The 18,117-nt window shown below is 35.0% G+C and overlaps 1 pseudogene; it reads right to left on the bottom strand.

Annotated features, from left to right (window-relative positions):
* Nucleotides 1-12,644: 12,644 nt before the first annotated feature.
* Nucleotides 12,645-12,733, bottom strand: LOC123248165 (annotated as a pseudogene).
* Between the last annotated feature and the right edge of the window lie 5,384 nt (nucleotides 12,734-18,117).

The raw sequence follows: 18,117 nt of genomic DNA, 5'->3' as shown, positions 1-18,117 counted from the left end.
ATCCAGTGCCAACACACAGTGAGCTGCTCCATTCTCCTTCTTCCCAGTGCCCCAGGACATTTTTTGTGCGCCCCACCCCTCTGTCCAGCTGCCCAAAATGAGCTCTTTTCTCCCTCAACTGTTTTAGGTAATCCTGGGTTCAGAGACAGTTTGAATTTGACCTCTGGGCACTCAGACTGGGAAAAGGTTAGCCAAGGAGGCAAGTTAAAGCATTCTTTGGTAAAGGAATCAATTGCCCCCAAATACCTCACTTTGTCCCCATTTCTTCTCAAGATAAATTCATAAATAAATGGGGCTAGGGGTGGAGGGGCAGGACTGGAGTGGAATCTAAGGTTCAAATAATTGTTCATATACTACCAAAGACTTACAGACTCTTTCTTCCATCCCCCAAGTTCCACTAAGGGAAAAAACAAAGAAACTTCTGGTATCCCTTTAAATGATTTGACTCTTTCCATCTTCCTCTATTCTCATTTCACAGGCTTAGGCCAGATAGTCTTCAAATTTTATAACAGCATAGAAATGAAAGAAAACAGGAAAAGAAAAATTCCTAGGAGGCTAGCAGTTTTGCCACTAGACTAGGAGGGACAATGGGACAATCAAAAAGTGAAGGGATTAACAGGCAAAGAGAAAGCAGTAGGTGGGAAGAATGGCTTCTTTCTGAAAGGATGTAATAGGAGAGGGGAAGAGCAGTATTATTAAATGGACAAAGATATTTCTCTCTCAGTACAAAGCCTTTAAGTTACCTTTCTCTTCTTGGCTAGTTTTTGGTGAGTCATCAGTTTCCAATTTAATAATTTTTAACATACTCTAGTACTCTGCTCTTGAATGAAGTATCAAAGACAGTTTGCCTTGATCTTCTGTCACCCTCATATGGTTTACTGACTTCTTAATTTTTTACTCAAAGTCCTTCTAAGAGCAAGAACAAGACCACAGGCCCCTGGGAAATTTTGAGTCTTCTGCTTATTAAATTGATACTTGGATCATAAAGTTTCCATGGCAACAAATCTGTGGGTGAACAAGTCTGGATTACAGTATGGATGATGAAACTCATACTCAAAGAGGTAGGTCCCATACATAAAAAGGAGAGGAGCTAAAATTTGAACTCAGATCTCCTCAATCCACAATCAGTTTTTCATTGGTCATGCTACCTCTTCTACTAAAGATTAGAGAACTCATGGACTGCACACATCTTAGTAGTAGAATAGAATCCACTATTGACACCATTTCCATCAATCTTTAACTCTTTCATGCTGCCTCTCAATATGGTAGTGTTGTGGCCAGGCTAGAGGTGAACCCCTGGATTTGGGACAGGTACCTTTGCAAGAAGGCAAGACCCTATAATTTAGTTGAGTAATTAAAAAAATTATTAATTTAGAAGTCATGTTGAATTTGGCTGGGAGGACAGTGTGCAGGGTTTGACTCTACCTCCTAGGTGGGGATTCTTTCTGACCTTCTTATACCCTTTTGCTACATGACTAGAAAGGGGATGGTGATGGTCTGAGAAGTGGGGGTATTGGTTGCCTGACAAGGGACAGAGTGGTGTTTTGTGTCCCAACGACACAGGGGTTGGCTGGGCATAGATTAGGAGACAAGTAGATGTCCTAGATTACAACTCAATGGTATGAAAGCATAACCAGAAGATTTTATATTTGTGTCCTTTTCAAAATTTAGGGAAGAATCCAAGGCCAATATTTCTCTCAGGTGTCTTTCCTTATCATGAATCTCTGATTCCCCAATCACCTTTTCCTCAGCATTACAAGAACGCAGGGAAGAAAAGAAACTGGGGTGTAAACCTAGGGTCCCATTCCAGTAGTAGTTTTCTCTCATTAGAATGCTTTAGAATGCATTTTAGCACAGCCACAAGTTGAAATCAATGGCTTCTGGTATATTTAATTTTTTAATGTAATTTAATTTTTTTCAATTACATGTAAAAATGAATTTCGACAATTGTTTTCTGATATTTCACAATTAAGATTCTTTAGTTCCCTCTCTTCCACCCCACCCAAGGTAATATATAGTCTGATATATATTATATCAGTGCTTTCATGCAATACATATTTCCGTATTTCCCATGTCATGACTGAAGACACATATTACATAAAATTAAAAAAGCTAATAAGGAAATAAAGTGAAGGATGACATTTGTTGATCTGCCATAAGATTTCAACAGTTCCATATTTGATTGTAGATAGTAGGGTTTTTTGTTATCACTGTTGTTACTTTAGTCATGAGGCCCATGGGGTTAGGTTGGAACCTTGTTTTGTTGGTTTAGTCCTTCACAGGCAATCATTGTACAATATTTCTGTTACTGTATACACTGTCCTGGTTTTGTTCATTAGTTCATATAAGTCAGGTTTTTCTGAATTCATAATGTTCATCATTTCTTATGGTGCATTAATTTTCCATTACACCCGTATTCCACAGCTTGTCAGCCATTCTGCAACTGATAGACACCCTCTCAGTTTTCAGTTCTTTGACACTTAAATACAATAAGTACTTTAGAGATCTCTTGTCCTATATAAATCTTAAGTATACTAGTTCCCACTTTCCCGTGCAGGGACGTCATTATTTTAAACACACTGATTTTCATCAGGGTTTTTTTTTTTTTGTTTGTTTGTTTGTTTGTTTTGTTTACTTTTTTATACTTCTTGAATTTGATTACTGAATTTTCTTAACTCTGGCCCTTTCATCAGGAATGACTGAAATTTCTTTATTTCATTAAATATACATTTCTTTTCCTGGAATATTATGTTCCATTTCACTTGGTAGGTGATTCTTGGTTGTAGATCTAGATTCTTTGCCTTATAGAATATCATATTCCTAATCTTCTGATCCTTTAGTGTAGAAGTTGCTAGGTTTTGTGCAATGGTGATTGTAGTTCACAATATTTTTCTGCCTGCTTGGAGTATTTTCTCCTTGACTTGAGATTTCTGGAATTTGATTATAATAGTCCTGGGATTTTTAAGCTTGGGATTTCTTCCAGGATATAGGTGATTGGTGGATTCTTTCAATTTCTATTTTCTCCTCTTGTTCAAGAATATCAGTGTAGTTTTCCCTAATAATTTCAATGTAATTTGCAGTTTTTAAAAAAATCATGGCCTTTAGGCAATCCAATGATCTTAAATTATTTGTCTTGGGTTTATTTTCCAAGCCAATTGTTTTTCCAGTGAGAGATCTCCAATTTTCTTTATTTTTTTCTATTGCTTCCTGCTGTCTCAGAAAGTCATTAACTTCCATTTTTCCAATCTGAATTTTTAGGGAGTCATTTTTTTCTTTGAGGCTTTGTACTTCCATCTTACAGAGTTATTCTCCTTTTTGAAGTATTGTATTTCAAGGAACTATTTTCTTCAGTAAATTTTTGTTCTAAGTTATTGCTTTTTTTTCTATCACTTTCTTTTCAAATTTTTCTTCTCAATTTCTTCTCATTGGCTTTTCTGTCCTTTTTTGGAGATCTTCCAGGGGTTCATTTTGGACTTGACATCCTTTCACATTTTCCTTTGAGGCTTGACATGTATTCATTTTTTATTGCTGTTCTCTTTTGAGCTTCTGTTTTGCTCATCTCTCATGTTAAGGTATTTTCTTAGCATCAGACATTTTCTCTGTCTTTTGCTCATGTTGGAATTATTTTTCCCTTGATTTTGTCTACAGTCTCATTCCTGGGATGGAAGGAGAGTATTGCCCAACACTTGAATTGTGCCTGGGATTGGTTCAGCTTTCAGGGTCTCAGATTGAGCACTCTGCAGAGGGGGCCTGGGTGGTCTGCTATGTGGACATTTGCAGCTGTTCAGTTCAGCTGGTTGGGCTTTGCCCAATCCTGCCATGGCTAGACCCTGTCAGGCTGAGTTCCTCCTACTGCTGTTTGTGCTGTTTTCTGCCCTGCCTGATCATTCACTGCTGTTTTTTTTTTCTGTATTACATTGGTTTACAGTTTCTGCTTTTACCCTGCTGAGGCTGGACAGAGCCAGCTATTCTCTTTCTCTTGACACTTGTACTATATATTGGGGCCAAGTCCCTCTGAAGCTTATTCAGCACTTTTTCCTCATACTTCAGTGAAATGTGTGCTCCTTTTTTTTCTCTTGATGCCATTCTGGGCCAAAGCACTGCTTCACTGCTGGCTTCTATTGGTTCTGAACCTCTGGTGTAAATGTCCTCCAAAACTTAACAAAGAGTTTATCCAGAGTATAGAGTGCAAGTGAGTTACAGGCTAATTAGTGAACCATATTTTATTTACTGGGCCAATAAACCAAAGCGTGTTTGATCAGGAATATATTTTGTAGTCATATTTTAATTTTCATTTTTAAGAAAGTTTATAACAATTCTCCAAGATCTTTTGGTCTTTATTTCATTTATTTATGTATTTATGTATTTAATATTATTTATTTATTTATTTATTATGGTTTTTATTGATGGCTAAAAATGTAACTTAAATATTTATAGATATTAAGGAACTATATGCAAGGGGCTAAGAAAGCTGTGAGGGATGAAAAGTAAATTAAAACATGGTTCTTGATTTAGGGACTTTATAATTCAATAGGTAGAAGAGAAATGAAAAGAAGTAAAAATAATATATTAGAATATCATAACCGTAAAACAGAAAATCAAAGAATTAAAGAAAATTTTATGACAGAGAGATCATTTCCATCTAGAGATCACAGAAGGCTTCATGGAGGAGTGTAGAAACTATTTTGGACCTTGAAGGAAGAAAAAGATATTCTTAAATAAAGGTGGTGGGGCTAGAACTAAGAGGCTTCCTCCCCAGGCCTGGGGAATGATGAGGAGAAAAGGGGAAATAAAAGTGAGCAGACTGACAAAGGAAGATATAGTACAATACATTCTGATAAGAACAGTGTAATAAAGAGAGTGGTATGAGAATTGGCTGGGAAAAGTAGTTCGGAAATAGAATGTGTGGGATGTAATATACCATGATCAGGAACCTTTTTCTTAATTTGATGATCAGTGGGAAGCCACCGAAGACTTCTTTAAAAGAACAGATATGATCAAAGCCATGGATTAAGAAGACTAGGCATCAGAGTGACAGATGGACTAGAGAGAGTAGAGACTAGAAGCAAAGTGAAGAGTTAGGAGGTGATGACAATAATTTAGAGGAGAGGTGCTAAGGTCTTGAACTCATGTAATTTTTGTAGAGGCGACAAGGAGGAAGGAAATTAATTTGAAAATTGTTTTTGAGATGGATGTGATGACTTTAGAAAATGATTGGATATTGGCTGAGTTTTCAAGCCAGGATGTCTAAAAGGATTGTGATGCCGTTAACAGATGTAGGAAAGTTATCAGGCAGGGGCATGTTTTAGACATGCTGAGCTTGAAGGACTACTGAAAGACTTTTTAAGGATCTTCATTTAAGTTTCATGCTATAACTGAGAGACTAGATGCTATGAAGATAAATAAGTTAAGCACTTCTAGCATGAAGGTGCCATTACAAAGTGTTATTTTTTACTGTTATCCTGACAGTTTGAACTATGAAAAATGCAGACTCTGTCTATTTGAATCTTGAATTTATCTAGTCTCTTCTCTTGAGCAGTGTACCTTACACAAAGAAACTTATTCTCACTTCTATCAGGACAGAGTACTCATTATTTTAGGATTAGTTTTATACTGTAGAGATCCTACTATTTCAGCATAAGAAGGATATCTCCCCAAAGATATGTAATCTTCAGTCCTTTTAGCATATAGGGAAAAAGGTAAGGAGTCTTTTCTTTTTTTCCATATTATCCAAATTTTGATAATATAGGACTTGATCCCAATAACATTCAAAATATGAGAGGTTGAAAGGATTTTGAGCTTGAAGTTCTTCTAGTATAATCCCTTTCCTTTCTTTAGTTAATTTATACATATTGCATATATGTAAATTTATATATTTTTATTGAGTCTACATTGTGCCAATATACTAGATAAGGTGCTAGGAAAATAAATACAAAAAAATGAAACAATCCCTACTCCTCAGAGAATTTATATGCTAATAAACAGTAATTTTGTCAGTCAATCAAGAGGTATTTTTTAAATTTAAATTATGTTTTACATTAAAATACCCAGTTAACTCCCTTTCTTTATTCTTCTCTCCCGTTCCTTTAGTAGAGAAGGCAATAGGCATTTATTAATCACCTATTTTGTGCCAAGAACTGTGTTAAGCACTAAGGATTAAAAGAAAGGCAAAAGGGGGTAGCTCAGTGGATTGAGAGCCAGGCCTAGAGACGGGAGGTCCTAGGTTCAAATCTGGCCTCAGCCACTTCCCAGCTGTGTGACCCTGGGCAAGTCACTTGACCTCCATTGCCTACCCTTACCACTCTTCCACCTATAAGTCAATACACAGAAGTTAAGGGTTTAAAAAAATTAAAAAAAAAAAGAAAGGCAAAATATAGTTCCTGCTTTCAAGGACCTCCTAGCCTAATTGAGAAGACAACGTGCAATTGAATACAAATAAAGTATATATTAGAAATAATCAATATAGGGAAAGTTTCTGGTTTTTACTTATCTAAATATGAATAATTTTGTGTGTCCATCAGAGGGCTTTTTTTAAAAAAGAATTGGAAATATACTCAACAACTGAAAAACGCACAACGAAAATGCCTAATTTATGCCTAACCTATCCTTTATGGAACAAAGGTAAAAACAAAAATCCACCACCAATGGCAAGAAATGAATAGATTTTCTTTAAGACACCCTTCATTACTCTAATGCTATTCTGAGTTCTCATTTTTCATTACTGAAGCATGCAGATAAAGGAATGAATAAATGGACCCATCAATCAACATGCATTTATGAAGGACCTGCTGTTTTCCAAGTGATATTAGGTACTGGGAATATAAAGACAGAAGTAAAACTGCCCTCCTGAAGTTCAAAACAATCACAAATCACCAGTAATAGAGTGGGGCATGACCATCTACCCCATACAGCACACAGTTTAGGGACTGTATATCACAACACAACCGTGAATTATCTGCAAAGAAGTGATGAGCATTCTTCCTATTTTGCTTTTTGCCACTCACTTTTATTTTCTTTGTTCTTTTGTTTTATAAAACTGATAATTTAGAAGTAATAAAATGTGCGACCTCTATTCAGTCATCCACTCTGTTTCCTCATCTATAAAGTGAGGAGACCAGATTAGATTTTCTTTAAGATCCCTTCCAGCTTTATAATTTGGTGCTTCTATGATTGAATTATTTTTTCTATTAATTAGTGATTTAATGCTTTTTGTTATATGTATAGTACAACACTATAATGCATATAGCAGAGAAATTATTAAGTCTATTCTTTGGTTGGGATAACTGACCACTGGATATCACTTGGAGCAATTATTATTATCATTACATCACTTAACACAAATGAACTTTATTTAAAACATTTTGTAAACTTCTCCCATCCTCCTCATCCTGCTGTCTCTCCTTCTTCTCTTCTTTTTCCTACTCATTCCCCTTCTATTTTTCCTGCTTTCTCCTTTACTTTCTTTTACTTTACTTTACTTTTTACTATGCCTCTTCCTCCTTCTTCCTACCTAACTCCTCTTCCTTTTGTTTCTCTTTCCTATTCTTTCTTTCCCTATTTGTATGCCTTTTCTCCTCTTTATAAGCTACACCAACCATGAACAAGGATATAGCTGTTTATCATTATAGACCCACAGGGAATAATCATGGCACTGAGGAAAGAGGTCTGGTTCTGGAATCAGAGAATGTAGGTTTGAATTCCAGCTTCTTCTGTATTACTTGTGTGGTCTTGGGCAACTTATTTAACTGTATCCTGCCTCAGTGTCCTGGTCTGCAAGATATTCAAGTAGACAATAAGATATAATGGAAAAACCTACTGGATTTAGAATCAGGACTTTGGTAAGATGTCTAACCTCTTTGGGTGTTAATATCTAAATCACAAAAATGATAGCACTGAATTATGGGACTTATGAAATTTCTTCTAGCTCTAAATCTACTATTCCATGACTTTCTTCATCATTTAAGAAAAATTGCACTAGGTATGTGAAAATAGAAACTTTGCCAAGAAGTTTAGTGAATTTTAACTCACAAATAGTAAGAAACTATTATTAAAAAAAAACAGAAGAAAAAATCTTTGGAGTCCAAATGAGGTAGTAGATATTATTCTCTTTATTCACCCCTTTAAAATTTGAGGAAATGAACTACCCTCATATGTGTTCAAGAAAACAATGAAAAGCATAGAATTAGTTTGTGGTTTTGGTCTCAGCTAAAGATAGATATCTGGTAACTTCAGCCTGATGACTTTGCTAATGTGTTGTTGATCAACAACAATGCATGAGGAGTTACATATCAAGAATGTACAATTCCTCAGAGACAGGACTACAGATTTCCCCGAAGTTCCAAGATCTCTCTGATTTATTGAAGTCCTTAATATTTTACAACATTTTGAAGCAGTTAGGGCAAATGAATAATTTTCAGTGAATTAATTAGTAAAAGACAGATGTTAAATTGGACACTATCATTAAGGGCATACTCGAAAGTGGCCCACTTTATAAACAAAACCCATAATTGCTATCAAGAACAATGATAAAAATAGCTAACATCTATATAGTGAGTCAGTTATTGTTGTTATTATTAATGTTTTTAGCCTGAGTCTCCCCTATATTACCAAGACTGGCATATCACTGACCACCCATAGGCCAGTGCCACTAGTGATTCAAATGACTTTGTTTCTGACAGAAAATGTATGAGATCTTCAAATACACAATTTGCCACACACACACTTTCTTGTAAATGTTTGGTTTGCAAGTGCTGGTCTCTCTTTGCATTCTTCACTAAATTAGTAGTGGTTGGACAATTCCTGTTGTTTTGTCAGCATTACTTATTTTTAAAATGGCAAACTCAAAATTAGCTGACAGCTATTTAGAATAAAAAAAATAATAAAGCACTTATAGAGTGCTTAATATGTGCCAGACACTGTGATGAGCACTTTGCAAGTATTATCTTATTTGGTTCCCACAATAACTTTGGTTTGGTACTATTATTATCCTCATTTTACAATTAAGGAAACTGATGTTAAATGACTTTTCTAAAATTATACAGCTAATAACCATCTGAGGTAGAATTTAAACTCAGGTCTTTCCCATTTCAAATGTAACTGCACCAGCTGGCCACCTTTATCATCAAATTTAGAGATGCAATGTAACATAGTTGTTTTTTTTTTTAAAGGAAGAGAGAAAAAGAAGACTTAGCTATGAAGGCTTAGGTTGAGGTCTCACTTCTGATTCATCCTGTCCATGTGACCCTGTGCAAGCCACTTAACCTCTAAGTACTTGAGTTTAATGAAAAATTCCAAAGAAAATCTTCAAGACTATAAATAACAGAGAAAGTACCAATTTTTATTAGTAGAAGGAGTTTGCTTACCTGGGAATTCCCTATATCAATAACACCATATGTCTACTCCGTGTCTTTTTTATTAAATTTGAATTTTTATTTCTGTAAAGAATTATTTATAATAGTATGTGTTTGCATGTCTTCTTCCCCATTGTTTTTCTACTACTGAAACTAACCAATTTATGGGTGATGTGAATAACTAACAGTAGAAAAGTATAATTTTTTGAAACTATCACATAATTTCTTTATTAAGAAATATGACAGGAAATAAGAAACTATAGTGATGAGAATTGTAGAATCTTATTAAAATGCATATTGACTAATGACTATTATTAAAAAGTAATGATCAAATAAATTTTGTGGAATTGAGTGTATGGAAGTAACCATTATAACATTTTATAGAATTTTAAGGTTTGTAAAGTAATTTTATAAATATTATCCAATTTTATCTTCATGACAACTCTATTATTATTCCTATTATTCTTATTGAGAATAAGGAAACTGAGTCAGGCACAGGTCAATAAGTATCTGAGGTTGGAATGGAACATAGATGTTTCTGACTTCAAATAAAAGAGTTTGTAGGCTGTGCCACCTAGCTGACCTTTGTTTCATCAGCTTTGGGAACTTCAAGTATGGGAAGTTCCTGCATTTTTAGCAAATTAGAAATTCATTTGTAACTTGAAGGGATAGAGAATTGCATTGCATGCAGTAATGTAAGATAACTTGCCCATGGTCACATAGCTAGTATGTATCAAAGATGGGAATTGAACCACTGCTTTTTAACTTTAAGGCCGACCCTCTATGCATCACTGCTTCCTTTTAATCAAGCTATATTTAATATTTAATGTTATCCGAGATACCTGATGGCAGGCTAAAATTATATTGGTTTTCTTAGGTTCTGCATGGAATCACAGGCTTTTCCTCTTTTCCATAAGTCTTTCCTATTTTCTGTCCTCTTCTATCATTTCATTAGCATAGTATTTTTGTAATATAGAAAATTTTACTTCATTGAAATCAGGGTACACCAGCAAATTAAGCCATTTATTTTCAACCTTCTCAGCCCCAGCAGAATTATAAACACTTCAGGGTAGTTATGGTCTGATAGCTCCTCTTCAATTGCAAACATTTTTAAAACTATAAGAAGTGGCAATAGGTTAATAATGTTAATGATCATGGATAGTTTTTTTTCATATAACATAAATATCATCTTCTTTGGAATTGATTCAACTACATGAACATCTGTAATCTCTAGTAACTTGAAATAAAGAGAGGAATGCAATGCATGTAATATAGGGGTTTCCAAATGGAATGCCATAGATCTTTTCAAGAGTTAGCATGACTATTAATTTTTTACAATGGCATTGACCTCTAAGAGCTACCACTAAAACTGAATTGTCTTCTCACTTGAGTTACTCAGAGTTCTTCCAAGAAACCGCACAGAATGTTCTTCAATTCTATTTAGAAGAAAGGAAACCAATACTAAGTGATTTTGAATTTTTGAAAGCTTGTATGTTCAATTCACCAAAAATGTTATAATTATACTTAAATATTTAATTTATAATTTTTTGATTCTTTAGATATAACAATTGAATGAATTTAATTTTTAAAAAATGAATGTCATCTCCTAGTTATTTGCAAGTGTATTTAATTTATAAAAGTAAATTATTGACTTTTCCTTATTTTTGAGCATTCCTCTAAAAAAAATAAAAAAATCTCCATGTAAGAGCCTAATGCTCCCATTAGCCTCCTCACTCTCCTCTATTGCTTTTTCTTTCCCTTCATTTTCCCTTCCCTTCCCTTCCATTCTCTTCCATTTCCTCCCTTTTCTTTCCCCTTTATCATTCTTAATCTGAATGTTCAATGATTAGTGTTTTGAGAACTGAACTTTACATTGCTTTCAACTGAATTCTGAATATTGGCTAAATTAATCTTTTTTGGGGAAAAAGTTTGGTATAGATACTAATGACAATCCTAATAGTTAAAAATTTAGCAAAAATACAAAGAGTGATTGTGAAAATGACAAAAGTAACCAGAGAACAATTCTACAGAGAAAAATGCCCTTTTGCACACCTAATACTGCATCAATAAGATATATATATATATATATATCCAGTATGGGTAATATAAAAACATGAAAAATGTTCATTTTCTTTGTTTTGCGATACTTATGTTTATGATACTTTTAGTCACTTAATAGCAACTAGGTTCAATGTGGCGTAATGATAATTATGTCAAACTACTCAAAATTTATATGAATGAAATATTCTTAGTAATTTTGTTCCCCCTGAGAGGAAAAAGGACAGAAAAGGACAGACAGATATTGAATGACAAAGAGAGAAAAAGAAATAGAGTCAGAAAGATTCATTTAAAATAACTAGAGTAATAATGTTGCTCTGGAGAAGTAAGGGCTCTGGGATTTGCATAATTCTATTTTCAGGGAGATATTCACAAGATTGTTGACTAAATTTTGGTCACAGAGTCATAGGGGAAAAACAATGCAATTTAATTTTTAAAATGAAGGCAATTAATGGAAAAGTTTTAGAACTGCAAATGAAGTGACTCTTTAAGACTTTGACATTTTGGGAGGGCTTGTAGTATCTTTACCAATCAAACAAAAAGCATGTATTAAGGCCTACTATGTGCCAGACATCTTTTCCAGAGCTGGAGTACAGGTTTGATGCTGTGAAACTAATATCACACCCTCTTGTACCTTTATGTTAAAAGATGGGTGGTAGTAAAGTATGGTGGAGAGTACTTGTGCTTTGAAGTAAAAGGAAATAAAAGAAGTTTTGTTCAAAATCCAGCTCTAATGATTTCTTGTGTGAGTGCTCAGTTCTTCTTTAGGTAAGGGGTTTAAAACTAGATGCCTTCTATGGTCTGTTCTTTTCTATGATTGACTTCAAAGTTTGAACATTAGGACCTTAAAAATGAAGCCAAATTCAATTTAAATTAAATCAGAACTTCATCTTGCATTCCCTTCTCTCACTTTTTTAAACCTTTAAAAATATATATTTAAAATATATTTATTTGTTGTCATTTTCAGTCATTTCTAACTCTCTTTTGACCCACATTTAGGGTTTTCTTAGGATGCTTGAGTGCATTGTCATTTCCTGCTCCACTCACTTTACAGATAAGGAAACTGAGACAGGTAGGATTATGACAAGTCCCACAGGATTAAATGACTTTTCCGGGGTCACACAGATAATACACATCTGAGGACATATTTAAACTCAGGAAGGTGAATATTCTTGATTTTAAGCTGGCACCCTATCCATCATGCCATCTTGCTGCCCATTTCAAATTTTCTATTTTAAAAATATGGAATACTTCATACATTCTTGTGTAGGGATTATGCTGATTTTCTCTGTATTTTTCCAATTTGAGTATATGTTTAGCTAAATTTAATTTACTCTTTATATATTCTTCCACTCTGAGAGTTTTTAATCTATCTGCCTGCCTTTCTGTTTCTCTCTCGCTATCTCTGTGTCTGTCTTTCTCTCTCTCTCTTTCTCTCTGTTTCTCTCTGTGTGTCTCTGTCTGTCTGTCTGTCTGCCTGTCTCTCTTTCTCTCAATTTTAATTGCAACTAGGGAAGACATTGAATGTGATTACTTTGGAGAGAGACTTATAAAGCAGGTCAATGTCTTGTCACCAGACCAAAACTAGAATTTGGGTCAATTTTTTTTTGTATAAGTGAGTGAAGGTGAGAGTAAGAACATTCAATGATGAGTTATAAGAAGAAAATAATTATTTTTTACTTTATAGTAGCAAAAAGACTACTAAGTAAATTTTTCCATATGTGTTGACACTGGGGAGATTCAAGATAAAGTGAAAGAGATGAGTGGGAGTAGGAGAATGAGGAGAGGGAGAAAGAAAGGCCAAATTGCAATATTGCAAATGGCAAAATGGTATGGGGAGATGGCCAGATGGCAAGGGAAATAAGAGTCTATGTTGGTGGTCTGAGATAATCAGATAGTTGGGTAATTGAGATTGTACTTACTCTTAGGGGACTCATTGCCTAATGGAGGGCAGGGAGAATCTCCTTCCTGATGCCTCCACCTACCTCCTAGCCTGGGCTGCTTGCAGTAACAGGGGGCAGAAGCTACCTAACACCTAGTGAGGATATCACCTTCAGACAAAACCTCTAGTGAACCTAGGGACACTTAGATGATGATTAACAAACTCCCACTCATCACTTCTAAGAAGCATAATGGATAGAGAGCAGTGGTCCAAGAAGACCTGAGTTCAAATTTGTTGTCAGATACTTACCATCTATGTGAGCTTGGAGAAGTCATTTAGCTTCTGTCTACCTCAGTTTCCTCAACTATAAAACGTAAAAAAAAATAGAACTGCCTACTTCACAGAGTTTTTGTAAGGATAAAATAAGATATTTGTAAAGCACTGAGCTCAGTGTTTGGCATATGTGTAATAAATCTTTGCTCCCTCTCTCTCTCCCTTCCTTCCTTCCTTCCTTCCTTCCTTCCTTCCTTCCTTCCTTCTCTTTGTGCTCTCCCGTTCCCATATCCTTCAATTAAAACCTCCTCAATTATGCACATCAAAGGTACTCCCATTTTTTCAACCTGGCTTTCTAGAATCTATGATAAGTATGTAACAAATTTTAGTCTTACATCTATACCTTTCTCACTCCTTTTATCTTCTAGCTTTCACTGAGACCTTGCTTCTTCCTGATGATGTATACTGGCTACCCACCTTTACTAGCACCGGTTGTACTTGTATTCATTCAACTCACTGCTGGAGATGGGAGAATTAAAATGCTCCTTGTTCCCTATTGCCACTTCCAGTCTCTCCCTCTACATCAGTGGTTCCCAAACTTTTTTGGTCTACTGCCCCCTTTCCAGAAAAAATATTACTTAGCCCCCTGGAAATTAATTTTTAAAAATTTTAATAGCAATTATTAGGAAAGATAAATGCACCTGTGGCCACCGCCTCCCTGGATTGCTGCAGCACCCACCAGGGGGTGGTAGCACCCACTTTGGGAATCACTGCTCTACATCCAACACTAAGTGACTCCTCCTTGTGAATTACATACAGTCTATATGTACCACCACATCAAAATTCTGTTAGCTAGTATCTTCTCACCTCTAGGATACCCTCCTTCTTTTCTCAAGGAGTCTAGTGACTTCTTTTGAAAAAGTCTAAATGGCTTTCTGCAATAATTGTACAAATTTAAGCTATGAAATATTAGTGTTATCATTATATAAAACCTCATAGGTATTGACAAGAATGAAAAAGTGAATACTGTTCCTTCCCTCATGTGGCTTACAATATAGTAGGAATAGAGAGTATAGAAAAGCTTCAATGAAAATTAGACAAGAAATACTAAGAAATTGCACAATGCCTGACATGTAACTGATTAATTGATTGATAATAGAAAATAGGTCAAACTGGTATGTAGCAAACAGTCTGATCCAAAGATGGGAAGCAAAATTATAAGTGGAGACTATTTCAGTTATTCTAGTAGCTAACACATTGCCTGGCACATAATAGACACTTCATAAAAGCTTGTTGGTTCATTGATTGATCTTCTCCAGGCCCTATAAATAACTGTAATGTAGCAACTAAGCATATGATAGTCTTTATATGTAGATAATGAATGAAGTGTCTCTTGTTACTCATTAGTCTTTTTAAACCCATCCACAAACATGAACAGTCATAGCATGAGAGTATCATCTATCACAAACACAGAGTTTAAAGACAGCTTATTGGTTGATTTCCAAAGCATAGGAAAAGAATTAGAATAGCTAGGCCCCAATTAGTGGGAATAATGAATCCCCTCAAGGACCCCAAGTACAGTCGATTTTGCTATAACTTGACAGAGCAGCAAGCTATGTAAAATCTCACAATAAAAACCATAAGGATTATAGGAAAATGGGGGTTTGGGGCACAATGCTCAAAAACTTCATCTGTGACATGTAAAAAATATAGGAGCCTAATAAAAATTTTGAATGATTAAGAAATACATGAATTCTATAATAAATAGTGGCAGCATTGGCAGTCTCAGTTTGCTGCTTAGCCTGGTTTATGTCCTGGCTCCCAGGAGACAGATCTGGCAAAGTCTAGCCTCTAGTAACTTAGGCTAAGTTGGGCAGCTAGGGGCACAGTGAAGAGAGAGCCAGGACTGAACTGAATTTAAATATGACCTCAGATGCTTACTAACCTTGGGACGCTGGGCAAGTCATCACACCTTGATTACCTCAGTTTCCTCATCTATAAAATGAACTGAACAAGGAAATGATTTGATATTATTCCAGTACCTTTGCCCCCCAAAAAAGTCAAAATGGAGTCCAGAAGAATCAGACACTACTGAAACAATTAAATAAAAAGAAGTTAGGCAGCTTGAAACTCTAAGCTTGAGGCCCCTGGAGAAAAGGGATAGAATAGGAGCTGGGGTTAGGGGTTGGGGAAATCAGAGATGATTTGGACCAGTTCTATTCTGCTTACAGCTACTATGAACTAGAAGTTATGAAATAAATATGACACTTTACCTTAACAAAGACTTGCAGTTTGCTTGTGGAAGTGGGCATTGTGAAAGCTTGCAGCTTACGAGTTATTGTGAAATGATTGTTTTCTGAGTTCTCTCGATAATTCTCAGGGAAGAAATTGGGTAGAAGCAAACTTGAAAATCATATTATGCCCCAAATATTCCCTACTATATCAGTCCAATTGAAACAAATTCTCATTTTTTGAAATATATATTAATAGCAGAATTGACTGTCTTTGAATTTAAATTACCTTGGACAGTATGGTAATAACATTGAATGCTGTAATTCTCACTGATTCTTCTGTTTTAAAGGAAAATTATTTGTAATTTAAATAAGACCTTATGCCTTGATCATAAGTTGTCAGAGCTCAACTTCAGTGACAAGTTCCTAACCCCTATTGTGCATGCCTTGAATGAAGAAGAAAGTTCTCCATTGTATTCATTTTTCACTGAATTTGAGACATGAAATACAAATGAATTCCCTGGTGATATTAGACATGTCTGGACCTCAGAGCATTTTTTTAATGGCCATTGATGCACAAAAAGTCCTTGGAAGCCAGGGAAACATAGGACATAAACTCCTATCCACTTCACTGAAAACACGCCAAGTACAGTAGAGCACACTGATTCCTTTCTGCCACCACATATAAAAACTTAGCTTTAACTCATCAAGAAGGCTAATGAGACCAGGCTAGTGTTATTTCTGCCTTCAAATTCCCATGAACAATGGTATTATACAGAAAGTTCAGTGAAGCATATCAGTCCAGGAGCTTGTTATTTTTGTAATCAGAATCATAGAATTTGAGAATGGAAAAGTCCTCTAATATACATCTTTTCCAACCCATATATGAAAGGAGTCATAAATGATCATCTCTGCTTTATACCTTCATTATTCAAACCGTGAAACCTACTACCTCTCAAGGCAGGTCCTTCCACTTTTGGAAAGTTTTCATTGTTAGGAAATTTTACTGTAATCAACTTTAAATTAGCTTCTTTGCAACTTCCTTTGATTTATCTTAGCTTTGCCCTGTAGGTCTAAATAATACATTGATCGAATGCTTAATTCCTATGTCATCCATATACCCTTCCTGATTCTCCCTGCTAGTAATGATTTTCCCTTTTGTATTACACACTTTATTTTGCAAACCTCTAGAATGCATATATGACACTTTAAAGTAATCTTTGTTTGGGTCATCCCTTCTTAACTATAGTTTTCTCTGAACATGAATTTAGCCATTTGTGTATTTCTCAGCATCTAGCACAGTGCGCTGTACATAGTAGGTCCTTAATGAATGATGAATAAATGAGTGAATTCCATAATCTTCTTGTCATCTCCTTGTTGACCTGTTACTGTATATAAAGGCTCTAAATAGATTAATTATGGCATAGCAAAATTCATTAAGACAGTGTGCCATTGCTAGTAAACACCTTGGATCTGGATGCCACAATTCATTTGATTCTCAGCATAATTGATTGCTAAGATCCCATACTGTCAAACCCCATTGACTATTTCTGTCATGCTATGGTCCATTTATTTGTCCAGGAACAAATATGGTGTCTGAATCAGGGGAGATAGCCTAATTGATGGTGCAAACAACAATTTAGGAAATCTGTTACATTAGCATTTTAAAAATAAAAGCCTAAAGGATGATTATATGGTTTTAATTACTATTTTAAGAAAATATTGCAGCACTAGTATCTATATGTTTTTAAATGCCAGAATTCATATTATCTCTTATACTGAAATATAATTTCACTATAGAAATTCAGTATAGAAAGAAATTCCTTATGTTCCACTCACTCAGAGGTGCTATGCTGATATTGCAACATTAGAGGCCACTCTAGCTCCAGTTTTCATCAATGATCTCAATAAAAAGAATTTTTTAAGTGGAAATGGGGGAAAAACCACAGTAATATAGAATTAAAAAAAATTAAATTATACTTACACATTCAAACATTTCCGTGGTTTGTTCTCTAGGTTCTTAGGGATGGAAGAATTCTTTAGAGGATAAAATAAATGGGCAGCAAATCTGGAAATGATGAACAACAATTTGAGAGAACTCAAAGCATTTGCTTAAAATTAAAAATTTCCGGTATTAGTGGTATTTAGTATTATAGAATAGAGTCTCTGGGAATGCAATGTGCTTTTTAAATTCATATAGAGAAAATGACTGTGACCTTCCCATATTTCCAATAGAGAATCTAGTGACCTCATATGATTTCCCTTTATAGAAACCCAATGAAAAAATGTGCAAGACTATTCACTGTATAGTCTCAGGAGCACA

Source organism: Gracilinanus agilis, chromosome 4 (assembly GCF_016433145.1).
Source record: "Gracilinanus agilis isolate LMUSP501 chromosome 4, AgileGrace, whole genome shotgun sequence".
In the NCBI taxonomy this organism is placed as follows: Eukaryota; Metazoa; Chordata; class Mammalia; order Didelphimorphia; family Didelphidae; genus Gracilinanus; species Gracilinanus agilis.
This window is presented reverse-complemented; position numbering and strand designations above follow the sequence as displayed.